Source organism: Somniosus microcephalus, chromosome 13 (genome assembly GCF_052327205.1).
Source record: "Somniosus microcephalus isolate GS21.2 chromosome 13, FLI_Smic_1.0, whole genome shotgun sequence".
NCBI lineage: Eukaryota > Metazoa > Chordata > Chondrichthyes > Squaliformes > Somniosidae > Somniosus > Somniosus microcephalus.
In genome coordinates, this window is record NC_140999.1 from 39,638,123 (window position 1) to 39,651,377 (window position 13,255).

At 55.6% G+C, this 13,255-nt stretch overlaps 1 protein-coding gene across 1 annotated transcript in view; it reads right to left on the reverse strand.

Moving 5' to 3' along the window:
• The window catches only part of LOC147108244 (solute carrier family 12 member 2-like), a 315,116-nt gene that overhangs the window by 164,842 nt on the left and 137,019 nt on the right, over positions 1-13,255 (reverse strand). The gene's annotated exons all lie outside the window — the stretch shown is intronic.

Consider the following 13,255-nt stretch of genomic DNA (forward strand, 5'->3'; position numbering starts at 1 on the left):
GGCGGAGCTGAGCGGCAGAGCGACTACAAGAGGCTCCAGAGGCCCAGGTAGGCCCCAGTGCGGCATCGGCAGCGGGTGGAGGCGGAGCTGAGCGGCAGAGCGACTACAAGAGGCTCCAGAGGCCCAGGTAGGCCCCAGTGCGGCATCGGCAGCGGGTGGAGGCGGAGCTGAGCGGCAGAGCGACTACAAGAGGCTCCAGAGGCCCAGGTAGGCCCCAGTGCGGCATCGGCAGCGGGTGGAGGCGGAGCTGAGCGGCAGAGCGACTACAAGAGGCTCCAGAGGCCCAGGTAGGCCCCAGTGCGGCATCGGCAGCGGGTGGAGGCGGAGCTGAGCGGCAGAGCGACTACAAGAGGCTCCAGAGGCCCAGGTAGGCCCCAGTGCGGCATCGGCAGCGGGTGGAGGCGGAGCTGAGCGGCAGAGCGACTACAAGAGGCTCCAGAGGCCCAGGTAGGCCCCAGTGCGGCATCGGCAGCGGGTGGAGGCGGAGCTGAGCGGCAGAGCGACTACAAGAGGCTCCAGAGGCCCAGGTAGGCCCCAGTGCGGCATCGGCAGCGGGTGGAGGCGGAGCTGAGCGGCAGAGCGACTACAAGAGGCTCCAGAGGCCCAGGTAGGCCCCAGTGCGGCATCGGCAGCGGGTGGAGGCGGAGCTGAGCGGCAGAGCGACTACAAGAGGCTCCAGAGGCCCAGGTAGGCCCCAGTGCGGCATCGGCAGCGGGTGGAGGCGGAGCTGAGCGGCAGAGCGACTACAAGAGGCTCCAGAGGCCCAGGTAGGCCCCAGTGCGGCATCGGCAGCGGGTGGAGGCGGAGCTGAGCGGCAGAGCGACTACAAGAGGCTCCAGAGGCCCAGGTAGGCCCCAGTGCGGCATCGGCAGCGGGTGGAGGCGGAGCTGAGCGGCAGAGCGACTACAAGAGGCTCCAGAGGCCCAGGTAGGCCCCAGTGCGGCATCGGCAGCGGGTGGAGGCGGAGCTGAGCGGCAGAGCGACTACAAGAGGCTCCAGAGGCCCAGGTAGGCCCCAGTGCGGCATCGGCAGCGGGTGGAGGCGGAGCTGAGCGGCAGAGCGACTACAAGAGGCTCCAGAGGCCCAGGTAGGCCCCAGTGCGGCATCGGCAGCGGGTGGAGGCGGAGCTGAGCGGCAGAGCGACTACAAGAGGCTCCAGAGGCCCAGGTAGGCCCCAGTGCGGCATCGGCAGCGGGTGGAGGCGGAGCTGAGCGGCAGAGCGACTACAAGAGGCTCCAGAGGCCCAGGTAGGCCCCAGTGCGGCATCGGCAGCGGGTGGAGGCGGAGCTGAGCGGCAGAGCGACTACAAGAGGCTCCAGAGGCCCAGGTAGGCCCCAGTGCGGCATCGGCAGCGGGTGGAGGCGGAGCTGAGCGGCAGAGCGACTACAAGAGGCTCCAGAGGCCCAGGTAGGCCCCAGTGCGGCATCGGCAGCGGGTGGAGGCGGAGCTGAGCGGCAGAGCGACTACAAGAGGCTCCAGAGGCCCAGGTAGGCCCCAGTGCGGCATCGGCAGCGGGTGGAGGCGGAGCTGAGCGGCAGAGCGACTACAAGAGGCTCCAGAGGCCCAGGTAGGCCCCAGTGCGGCATCGGCAGCGGGTGGAGGCGGAGCTGAGCGGCAGAGCGACTACAAGAGGCTCCAGAGGCCCAGGTAGGCCCCAGTGCGGCATCGGCAGCGGGTGGAGGCGGAGCTGAGCGGCAGAGCGACTACAAGAGGCTCCAGAGGCCCAGGTAGGCCCCAGTGCGGCATCGGCAGCGGGTGGAGGCGGAGCTGAGCGGCAGAGCGACTACAAGAGGCTCCAGAGGCCCAGGTAGGCCCCAGTGCGGCATCGGCAGCGGGTGGAGGCGGAGCTGAGCGGCAGAGCGACTACAAGAGGCTCCAGAGGCCCAGGTAGGCCCCAGTGCGGCATCGGCAGCGGGTGGAGGCGGAGCGGAGCGGCAGAGCGACTACAAGAGGCTCCAGAGGCCCAGGTAGGCCCCAGTGCGGCATCGGCAGCGGGTGGAGGCGGAGCGGAGCGGCAGAGCGACTACAAGAGGCTCCAGAGGCCCAGGTAGGCCCCAGTGCGGCATCGGCAGCGGGTGGAGGCGGAGCGGAGCGGCAGAGCGACTACAAGAGGCTCCAGAGGCCCAGGTAGGCCCCAGTGCGGCATCGGCAGCGGGTGGAGGCGGAGCGGAGCGGCAGAGCGACTACAAGAGGCTCCAGAGGCCCAGGTAGGCCCCAGTGCGGCATCGGCAGCGGGTGGAGGCGGAGCGGAGCGGCAGAGCGACTACAAGAGGCTCCAGAGGCCCAGGTAGGCCCCAGTGCGGCATCGGCAGCGGGTGGAGGCGGAGCTGAGCGGCAGAGCGACTACAAGAGGCTCCAGAGGCCCAGGTAGGCCCCAGTGCGGCATCGGCAGCGGGTGGAGGCGGAGCTGAGCGGCAGAGCGACTACAAGAGGCTCCAGAGGCCCAGGTAGGCCCCAGTGCGGCATCGGCAGCGGGTGGAGGCGGAGCTGAGCGGCAGAGCGACTACAAGAGGCTCCAGAGGCCCAGGTAGGCCCCAGTGCGGCATCGGCAGCGGGTGGAGGCGGAGCTGAGCGGCAGAGCGACTACAAGAGGCTCCAGAGGCCCAGGTAGGCCCCAGTGCGGCATCGGCAGCGGGTGGAGGCGGAGCTGAGCGGCAGAGCGACTACAAGAGGCTCCAGAGGCCCAGGTAGGCCCCAGTGCGGCATCGGCAGCGGGTGGAGGCGGAGCTGAGCGGCAGAGCGACTACAAGAGGCTCCAGAGGCCCAGGTAGGCCCCAGTGCGGCATCGGCAGCGGGTGGAGGCGGAGCTGAGCGGCAGAGCGACTACAAGAGGCTCCAGAGGCCCAGGTAGGCCCCAGTGCGGCATCGGCAGCGGGTGGAGGCGGAGCTGAGCGGCAGAGCGACTACAAGAGGCTCCAGAGGCCCAGGTAGGCCCCAGTGCGGCATCGGCAGCGGGTGGAGGCGGAGCTGAGCGGCAGAGCGACTACAAGAGGCTCCAGAGGCCCAGGTAGGCCCCAGTGCGGCATCGGCAGCGGGTGGAGGCGGAGCTGAGCGGCAGAGCGACTACAAGAGGCTCCAGAGGCCCAGGTAGGCCCCAGTGCGGCATCGGCAGCGGGTGGAGGCGGAGCTGAGCGGCAGAGCGACTACAAGAGGCTCCAGAGGCCCAGGTAGGCCTCACCAATCTCCAATCTCAGGGAAGGAGAGAGTTAAAAAGCCATTTAAAAAAACAGCTGAGGCGAAAGTCCAGCTCGTGAGCTTTTTTTCAGAAGCGGACCTGGTGGGAAGCACCCAGGTGAAAGGTATTTAAGGAGGGTGGTGGCTTAAACCCGAGTTCCTACAGAGTAGGAAACCCCACCCACCCTCCTCCTCTAACCTAGTAGTCTTTTAGCAGCTGTCTAAAAACAGAGGTCACAAATTTTTTGGTCTCAGTTTCTTTTCAGCAGGGCAGGAACCGGGAGGAGCGGGAAGTCGGCGTAGGACCAAGGGGACACAAGACCGGGAAGTCAGCGAAAGACCAGGGAGGTAAGACTAACTGGTAAGTACTTTCCTCAAACCTTCCTAGAAAGTAAAACCAAAACTAGTGGGATTTGGTTAGTTTAAAAAGGAATAAGAGGAGTACAGTATACATTGGTCTAAGTAAGCTTCGGGAAAACAAAAGTCGATAAATAAACTAAAACTAGAAAATTAAAAAGTAATATAAGGGTTAAGTCATGGCAGTAGAGCTCGGACCTGTGTCATGCTCCTCCTGTAACATGTGGGAAATCAGGGACGCTTCCTGTGTCCCTGACGACTATGTGTGCGGGAAGTGTGTCCAGCTGCAGCTCATGTGGGACCGCATGACGGCCCTTGAGCTGCAGATGGACTCACTTTGGAGCATCCACGATTCTGAGAGGGGTGTGGATAGCACATTTAGTGAGTTGGTCACACCGCAGGTTAAGGCCAGCGTAGACAGTACATGGGTGACCAAAAGGCAGAGCAAGGGCAGGAAGGTAGTGCAGAAATCCCCTGGGGTTGTCTCCCTTAGCAACAGGTTCACCGTCTTAGGTACTGTTGTCGGGGGGGGTGACGCATCGGGGGAAGGCACCAGCAGCCAGGCTCATGGCACCATGACTGGCTCTGTTGCAAAGAAGGGAGGGAAAAAGAGTGGCAGGGCTATAGTAATAGGGGATTCGATTGTAAGGGGAATAGATAGGGGTTTCTGTGGTCGCGACCGAGACTCCAGGATGGTATGTTGCCTCCCTGGTGCAAGGGTCAAGGATGTCTCGGCGCGGGTGCAGAACATTCTGGAGGGGGAGGGGGAACAGCCAGTTGTCGTGATACATGTTGGTACCAACGACGTAGCTAAAAAAAGGGAAGAGGTCCTACAAGTAGAATTTAGGGAGTTAGGAGCCAAGCTAAAAAGTAGGACCTCGAAGGTAGTAATCTCTGGATTACTACCAGTGCCACGTGCTAGTAAGAGTACAGAGAACAGGATAGTTAGGCTAAATACGTGGCTTGAGCAGTGGTGTAAGAGGGAGGGTTTTAAATTTTTGAGGCATTGGAACCAGTTTTGTGGTAGGTGTGACCTATACAAAAGGGACGGTCTACACCTGTGCAGAGATGGAACTGATGTTCTCGGGGTAATTTTTGATAAAGCAGTTCGGGAGCATTTAAACTAGTATGGCAGGGGGCTAGAAACCTATGTAGTGAAATAGAGGAAAGTGAAAGGCAGACAGAAATAAATGGTAAAAGGGTGAGGAACAAAAAACAAAGGGCCAAACTAATTCATAAAAAATGTGAGCATAAAAAAAGCCTGAGGGTTTTATACCTTAATGCGAGAAGCATCAGGAACAAGGTAGATGAATTAGCTGTGGAAATAGAGGTTAATAATTATGATCTAATTGGGATTACGGAAACATGGTTGCAGGGTGAGCAGGGCTGGGAGCTTAACATACAGGGGTATTCAGTATTTAGGAAGGATCGACAAAAAAGAAAGGGAGGAGGGGTAGCATTGCTAGTAAAAGAGGGGATAAATGCAATTGAAAGGAAGGATATTAACTCAGTTAATACAGAATCTATATGGGTGGAGCTAAGAAATAGCGAGGGGCGAAAAACATTAATAGGAGTGGTATATAGGCCTCCAAATAGTAAAATAGAGGTTAGGGAGGGCATCACGAGGGAAATTAGAGAAGCGTGCAATAAGAGCACAGCTGTCATCATAGGTGACTTTAACTTACATATAGATTGGACTAGCCTAATCAGTAAAAATAATGAGGAGGAGGAATTCCTTGAGTGTTTAAGGGATGGTTATCTGGATCAATATGTCGAGGAACCAACTCGGGAACAGGCTATATTGGACTGGGTACTGTGCAATGAGAAGGGACTAATCAGTAATCTTGTTGTACGGGGACCCTTGGGTCAGAGCGATCATAACATGATCGATTTCTCACTCGAAATGGAGAGCGAAGAAATTGACTCAGAGACTAAGGTCCTGAATTTAAACAAGGGGAATTATGATGCCATGAGACGGGAACTGAGTAGGTCTGATTGGACAACGTTCCTGAGAGGACTGGAGGTAGATAAACAATGGCAAACATTTAAAGATAGAATGACAAAATTGCAAAAATTGTTTATACCAATCTGGCATAAAAGGAAATCTAAAAAGGTGACTCAACCGTGGATAACAGGGGAAATTAGAGACAGCATAAAATCCAAAGATAGGGCGTATAAAATAGCCAAAAAAAGCGCCAGAGCGGAAGATTGGGAACAGTTTAAGATAGAGCAAAGGAGGGCAAAGGGCATGATCAAGAGGGGCAAAATAGCTTACGAAAACAAGCTGGCGGAAAATATAAAAACTAACTCCAAAAGCTTTTATAAATATATCAAAAGGAAAAGACTGGTGAAAACCAAAGTTGGTCCATTGCAGTCAGATACGGGGGAATATATAATGGGAAATAAGGAAATGGCAGATCAACTAAATGCATACTTTGGGTCAGTCTTTACGAAGGAAGACACAAAAAACCTCCCTGGGATATCGGGAAAAATAGGGACATTGGCAAAGGAGGAACTGACGCAAATCAATATCTCTAAGGATATGGTGTTAAGGAAGCTAAAGGGATTGAAGGTGGACAAATCCCCAGGGCCTGATAACATGCATCCTAGGGTACTGAAGGAGGTGGCCCTAGAGATAGCGGATGCACTAAGGATGATTTTTCAGAATTCATTAGACTCGGGAACAGTGCCGATGGATTGGAGGGTAGCTAACGTTACCCCACTATTCAAAAAGGGGGGTAGGGAAAAAGCAGGTAATTACAGACCTGTAAGCCTTACATCAGTTGTGGGCAAAATGCTGGAGTCCATCATTAAGGATGAAATAGCGGAGCACTTAGCAAATGGGGACAGGATAGGACAGAGTCAACATGGATTTACAAAGGGTAAATCGTGCTTGACTAATCTATTGGAATTTTTTGAGGGAGTAACTGGTAGAATAGATGGGGGAGAGCCAGTAGATGTGGTGTACCTGGACTTCCAAAAGGCCTTCGATAAGGTCCCACATAAAAGATTAGCATGGAAAATTGAGGCTCATGGGATAAAGGGGAAAGTTTTGGCGTGGATAGGGAACTGGCTGTCAGATAGAAAACAGAGAGTTGGAATAAACGGCTCATTTTCTGAATGGCAGGCAGTAACAAGTGGGGTACCACAGGGATCTGTCCTGGGCCCCCAGCTGTTCACAATTTACATTAATGACCTGGATCAGGGAGTCGGATGCAGCATTTCCAAATTTGCAGACGACACTAAACTAGGAGGTGGGGTGGGCTCAGAGGAAGAGACCAGGAAGCTCCAGAGCGATTTGGACAGACTGGGCGATTGGGCGGATAAATGGCAGATGCACTATAATGTGGACAAGTGCGAAGTTATCCACCTTGGGTGCAGGAACGGGAGGGCAAATTATTATTTAAATGGCAATAGATTGGGAGAGGGGGAAGTACAGAGAGACCTGGGTGTTCTTGTACACCAGTCACTGAAGGCGAGCATGCAGGTGCAACAGGCGGTCAAGAAGGCAAACGGTATGCTGGCCTTCATAGCAAAAGGGTTAGAATACAGGAACAGGGATACCTTGCTGCAGCTGTACAGGGCACTGGTGAGACCACACCTCGAGTACTGTGTACAGTTTTGGTCGCCTCATCTGAGGAAGGATGTTCTTGCCATGGAGGGGGTGCAGCGGCGATTCACCAGGCTGATACCAGGAATGGCGGGAATGACCTATGAGGAGAGACTATGTAGTTTAGGGATGTACACACTGGAGTTTAGAAGATTGAGAGGGGACCTCATAGAAGTGTATAAAATTCTGACAGGTCTAGACAGACTGGATGCAGAAGGAATGTTTCCCTTGGCGGGTGAGAACAGAACTAGAGGACATAATTTAAGGATAAGGGCTAAACCATTTAGGACAGAGATGAGGGGGAATTTCTTCACTCAGAGAGTGGTGAACCTGTGGAACTCATTGCCACAGAGGGCAGTGTACGCCAGCTCATTAAATATATTTAAGAGGGAATTAGATATATTTCTACGGGCAAAAGGGGTTAAGGGTTACGGAGAGAAGGCGGGGACGGGATACTGAATTAAAGGATCAGCCATGATCTCATTAAATGGCGGAGCAGGCACGAAGGGCCGAATGGCCTACTCCTGCTCCTATCTTCTATGTATCTATGTACCTCCGCCTCCGCGACACAGCCCACTGCGCCACCGCGACGCAGCCCGCTGAGCCTCCGTGATGCAGCACGCCTCCGCGACGCAGCCCGCTGTGCCTCCGCGACAAAGCCCACTGCGCCTCCACCCCCACGACGCAGCCCCTCCGCCTCCGCGACACAGCCCGCAGCGCCTCCGCGACACAGCCCGCTGTGCCTCCGCCTCCGTGACACGCCCGCAGCGCCTCCGCGACACAGCCCGCAGCGCCTCCGCGACACAGCCCGCTGCGCCTCCACGACACAGCCCGCTGCACCTCCGCGACACAGCCCACAGCGCCTCCGCGACACAGCCCGCTGCGCCTCCGCCTCCGTGACACGCCCGCAGCGCCTCCGCGACACAGCCCGCTGCGCCTCCGCGACACAGCCCGCAGAGCCTCCGCGACACAGCCCGCAGAGCCTCCGCGACACAGCCCGCAGAGCCTCCGCGACACAGCCCCCAGAGCCTCCGCGACACAGCCCCCAGAGCCTCCGCGACACAGCCCCCAGAGCCTCCGCGACACAGCCCCCAGAGCCTCCGCGACACAGCCCGCTAATGTCTAGTCAGGAAAAGATTTAGCAATTTGTGAATTCAGAAACTGAACCATCATAAGCATGCAAAATTCATACACTTGACTCATTGCAAAAAGTCTATTTTGCAAATAGACTTGTGTATGCAAATCAGGTCTAATTACCATAATGCCTTCATATTTCCCCCAAAGCAGAACAATTATTCACTTCAAGTATCACAAAGACAGGACAATTTGAGCTGCAATGGGAAAGCTAATTTATAATTAATCAAAGACTGATATGAAAACACAAACCACTCTCAATAATTACTGACAACACAAATGTCGGAGGTTTGGCACACAGTGAGTAGGATTGTAGAAGACTTCAGGAAGAAAATAGTTTAGCAGAATGGGCAAACTGGTGGCAACTGCAATTTAATGTGGATAAGTGTGAGGTAGAACATTTTGGGAGAAAACATAAGGAATGGGAGTATATACACAATGGAAAGACACTGAAGGGGTCAAATATATAATTCCCTGAAAGTGCAAGTGAAGGTAGATAAAGCCATAAAACAGTGTACAGCATCTTGGTTCTCTAAATAGGCGCATAGAGTATAAAAGTGAAGAATTGAATTTATACAAACACTGCTTAGGCCTCAGTTAGCGTGCGCTGTGCAATTTCTGGTGCCCCATTATAGAAAAAAGTGTTAAAGCCAGAGAGTGTACAGAGAAGATTCACCAGAATGGTGTCAGGGTTGGGAAACTGTAGTTATGAGGAGAAACGTGAGTTGGTGGAACTATTTCCACTAGAGCAGAGAAGGAAAAGAGGAGATTTACTGTAATAGAGGTTTTTAAGATAATGAAGAGTTTTGACGAAGTGAGCAGGGAAAGATTGCTTTCTCTGGTTTGGGAGTCAGTGACAAGGTATCACCAATTTAAAATTGTCACTACAAGAGTGAGGACTGATGTTAGAAGAACTTTCTTCACTCAGAGGGTAATTGGAGCATGGACTGCCTTGTCACAGAATGGTTGAGGCAGAGACCATGGCACCATTTAAAGGGAAGCTGGAAAAATATTTGAAGCAAAAGAAGTTACAAGGCTACAGGAAGAAAGCAGAGCAGTTTGGATTGTTCTAGTAAAGAGCCGGCACAGGCACGATGGGCTGAATGGCTGTAAACTTCTTGATGCGCTATCAATTACTCATAAAAGACAGAGTTAGAAGAGTAACCAAAGGCTTTTATTAACAACAGAATGGAGGTCTGCCTCGCGTGGTCGACCGGTCCATGATACTAAGGGCTGGGGAGCAGTCACCTTTATACTAGGACCTGTGGGAGGAGTCAGCCGAGGCATGTCCAGGCATGTACACAGTGGAATACAAACAGGACAAACAGGAATACAAACAGTGGTTTACCACATTCACCGCTTGTTTAAAATTGAGTCCGGCGGGGTGAAGTGTATTAAAAGTTAGTGTATTGGAGTCTCTCCGGAGGTCTTGTCTGCCGCTGTGATCTGCGTGGCGACGGCAGGGGTAGTGAAGTTTCCGGCGTCGAGTCCAGCGTAGGCTGTGGCACAGGCGTGTCGTCCTCGTAGATGTCGAGCGGGTCGCGGGGCCCAGGCCTGCCGTCTGCTGGGGCTGGATATCGGATCGTGGGGGGGGGTGGTAGTGGGTAGTGGGTTACTGCGGCCCCCGAGGGTGCAAGGTCTCTTATGGAGACTGTGTCCTCCCGCCCGTCCGGGTATGCGATGTAAGCATACTGGGGGTTGGCGTGGAGGAGGTCGACCCTCTCGACCAGGGGGTCCGTTTTATGGGTCCTCACGTGTCTTCTCAGTAGGACCGGCCCTGGGGACGTCAGCCATGGCGGTAGCGATGTCCCCGATGTGGACTTCCTTGGGAAGACAAACATTTTCTCATGAGGGGTGGCGTTAGTGGCAGTGCAGAGCAGTGACCGAATAGAGTGGAGCGCATCGGGGAGCACATCCTGCCAGCGGGAGGTTGGAAGGCCCCTAGACTTTAAGGCTAGCAGGACGGCCTTCCAAACTGTCGCATTTTCTCTTTCCACCTGTCCGTTCCCCCGGGGGTTGTAACTGGTGGTCCTGCTTGTGGCAATACCCCTAGTTAGCAGGTACTGACGGAGTTCGTCGCTCATAAACGATGAGCCCCGGTCGCTATGGATATAGCTGGGGAAGCCGAACAGGGTGAAGAGGTTGTTCAGACATTTAATGACCGTGGCACTGGTCATGTCCGGGCAGGGGAAGGCGAACGGGAAACGGGAGTACTCATCAATAATATTGAGGAAGTACACATTGCGGTCGGAGGAGGGGAGAGGCCCTTTAAAATCGACGCTCAGGCGCTCGAAGGGGCGAGTGGCTTTTATCAGGTGGGCCCTGTCTGGTCTATAAAAGTGCGGTTTGCACTCAGCGCAGACTTGGCAGTTCCTGGTCATGGTCCTGACCTCCTCAATAGAGTAAGGCAGGTTGCGGGCCTTGATGAAGTGGAAGAACCTGGTGATCCCCGGGTGGCAGAGGTCATTGTGGAGGGCCCGCAGTCTATCGATCTGCGCGCTGGCGCAGGTGCCACGCGATAGCGCATCCGGAGGTTCATTTAGCTTCCCGGGCCGGTACAAGATCTCGTAGTTGTAGGTGGAAAGTTCGATTCTCCACCTCAAGATCTTGTCATTTTTGATTTTGCCCCTCTGCTTGTTGTTAAACATAAAAGCAACTGAACGCTGGTCAGTGAGCAGGGTAAATCGTTTTCCGGCCAGGTAGTGCCTCCAATGACGCACAGCCTCCACAATCGCCTGGGCCTCCTTCTCAACAGCGGAGTGTCTGGTCTCCGGGCCTTGGAGGGTTCGTGAAAAGAAGGCCACGGGTCTCCCCGCCTGATTGAGGGTAGCGGCCAGGGCAAAGTCAGACACGTCGCTTTCCACCTGGAAGGGGATGGATTCGTCCACTGCGTGCATGGTGGCTTTGGCAATGTCCTCCTTGATACGGTGGAAGGCTAAGCGGGCCTCTGCCGTCAAGGGAAAAGAGGTGGACTTGATCAGCGGACGGGCCTTGTCCGCATAGTAGGGGACCCACTGGGCGTAATAGGAGAAAAACCCTAGGCACCTCTTCAGGGCCTTGAGGCAGTGGGGCAGTGGAAGTTCCATAAGGGGACGCATCCGGTCGGGGTCGGGGCCGATGACTCCGTGTTCCACAACACAGCCAAGGATGGCGAGGCAGTTTGTGCGGAATATGCACTTCTCCTTGTTATATGTCAGGTTTAGGAGTTGGGCGGTGCGGAGGAATTTTTCGAGGTTTGCGTCATGGTCCTGCAAGTCACGGCCGCAGATGGTCACATTGTCCAGATATGGGAAAGTGGCCTGCAACGCATTTTGATCTACCATCCGGTCCATCTCCCTTTGGAAGACGGAAACCCCGTTGGTGACGCCAAAGGGAACCCTAAGGAAGTGATAGAGGCGGCCGTTTGCCTCAAAGGCAGTGTACTGGCGGTCCTCAGGGCGGATGGGGAGCTGGTGGTACGCTGATTTCAGGTCAATGGTCGAGAAGACGCGGTACTGCGCGATCTGGTTGACCATATCAGCTATACGGGGGAGTGGGTAGGCATCCAGCAGGGTGTAGCGATTTATTGTCTGGCTGTAGTCGATGACCAGGCGCTGCTTCTCGCCGGTCTTAACGACCACAACCTGGGCTCGCCAGGGGCTGGTGCTGCCCTCAATAATCCCTTCTTTCAGGAGCCGCTCCACTTCGGTTTTAATGAAAACCCTGTCCCCGGCACTGTATCGCCTGCTCTTTGTGGCGATGGGCTTACAGTCGGGGGTGAGGTTAGCAAACAGTTGGGGGGGGGGTGACTCTGAGTGTGGAGAGGTTGCACCTGGTGCGCGGCGGGCAGTTTGGAAGCTGCTGGCTGCGGACTGTGAGTGGGGGTAGGGGTCCACCGTACGCCATCGTAACACTTTTAAGGTGGCACTGAAAATCTAACCCCAGCAGGACGGCAGCGCAGAGGTCAGGCAGGACCAGAAGTTTAAAATGATCGTACACGGTCCCGTCTACTACGAGTGTCACCACGCAGTAGCCGCCGATGTCCGCCGACTGGGACTCGGAGGACATAGAAATCCGCTGTTGCGCAGGCAGGACTGGGAGAGAGCAACGCCGCACCGTGTCGGGGTGGATGAAGCTCTCCGTGCTCCCAGAGTCAAAAAGGCAGATTGTATCGTGACCATTTACCTTAATGTCCATTGTGGAACTGGCCAGTTGGTGCGGTCTCGCTTGGTCCAGTGTAACGGATGCCAGCGTAGGGGTCGGTGTGTCGCTGCGGGTATCAGATGAGGCGGTGTCGGGGGCCTGCTGCGTCCCGGCTGTCGTCCAAGATGGCGGCGTCCATGATCCCCATGTGGCTGGAGGCGTCCAAAATGGCTGCTGTACCGGTGATTCGCACATGGCCGGGGAGGTCCAAGATGGCGGCCCGCATGGCCCACACGCGGCGCTGCTGGGGTTCGGGGTGGCTTTGGCCCTGCAGACGCTAGCGTAGTGTCCCTTCTTCCCGCAGCCCGAGCAGATCGCGTTTTTCGCCGGGCAGCGCGCTCTGGGGTGTTTTGCCTGGCCACAGAAGTAGCATTTCTGGCCTTGGGGCACTGCTGTCTGGCCTTGGGACACTGCTGCGGTAGTTGGGCCGTTGTTGGGGTGTGGCTGGGCTGGCACGGCGCTATGAGGCGGTCCTACCGTGTCCCAGGCTGTCATTCCCCGCGGCGTCCACGGTGCAGAGGAGTAGGCATCCATGCCCTGGTAGGCTGCATCCAACGATAGTGCGAGTTCAGAGGCCTTGTTGAGGTCGAGGTTACTCTGCTCCAACAGTCGCTGTCGGGTGTAATTGGATCTGTGGCCCGCTACAAAAGCGTCCCGGATAAGTTCCTCTGTGTACACGGCGGCCTTTACATCCTTACAACCACAGGCCCGGCCAAGCACAGACAGTGCCTGAAGGTATTCCACGGTCGATTCCCCAGGTTGTTGTTTACGACTCCCCAGGAGGTGCCTGGCGTACAC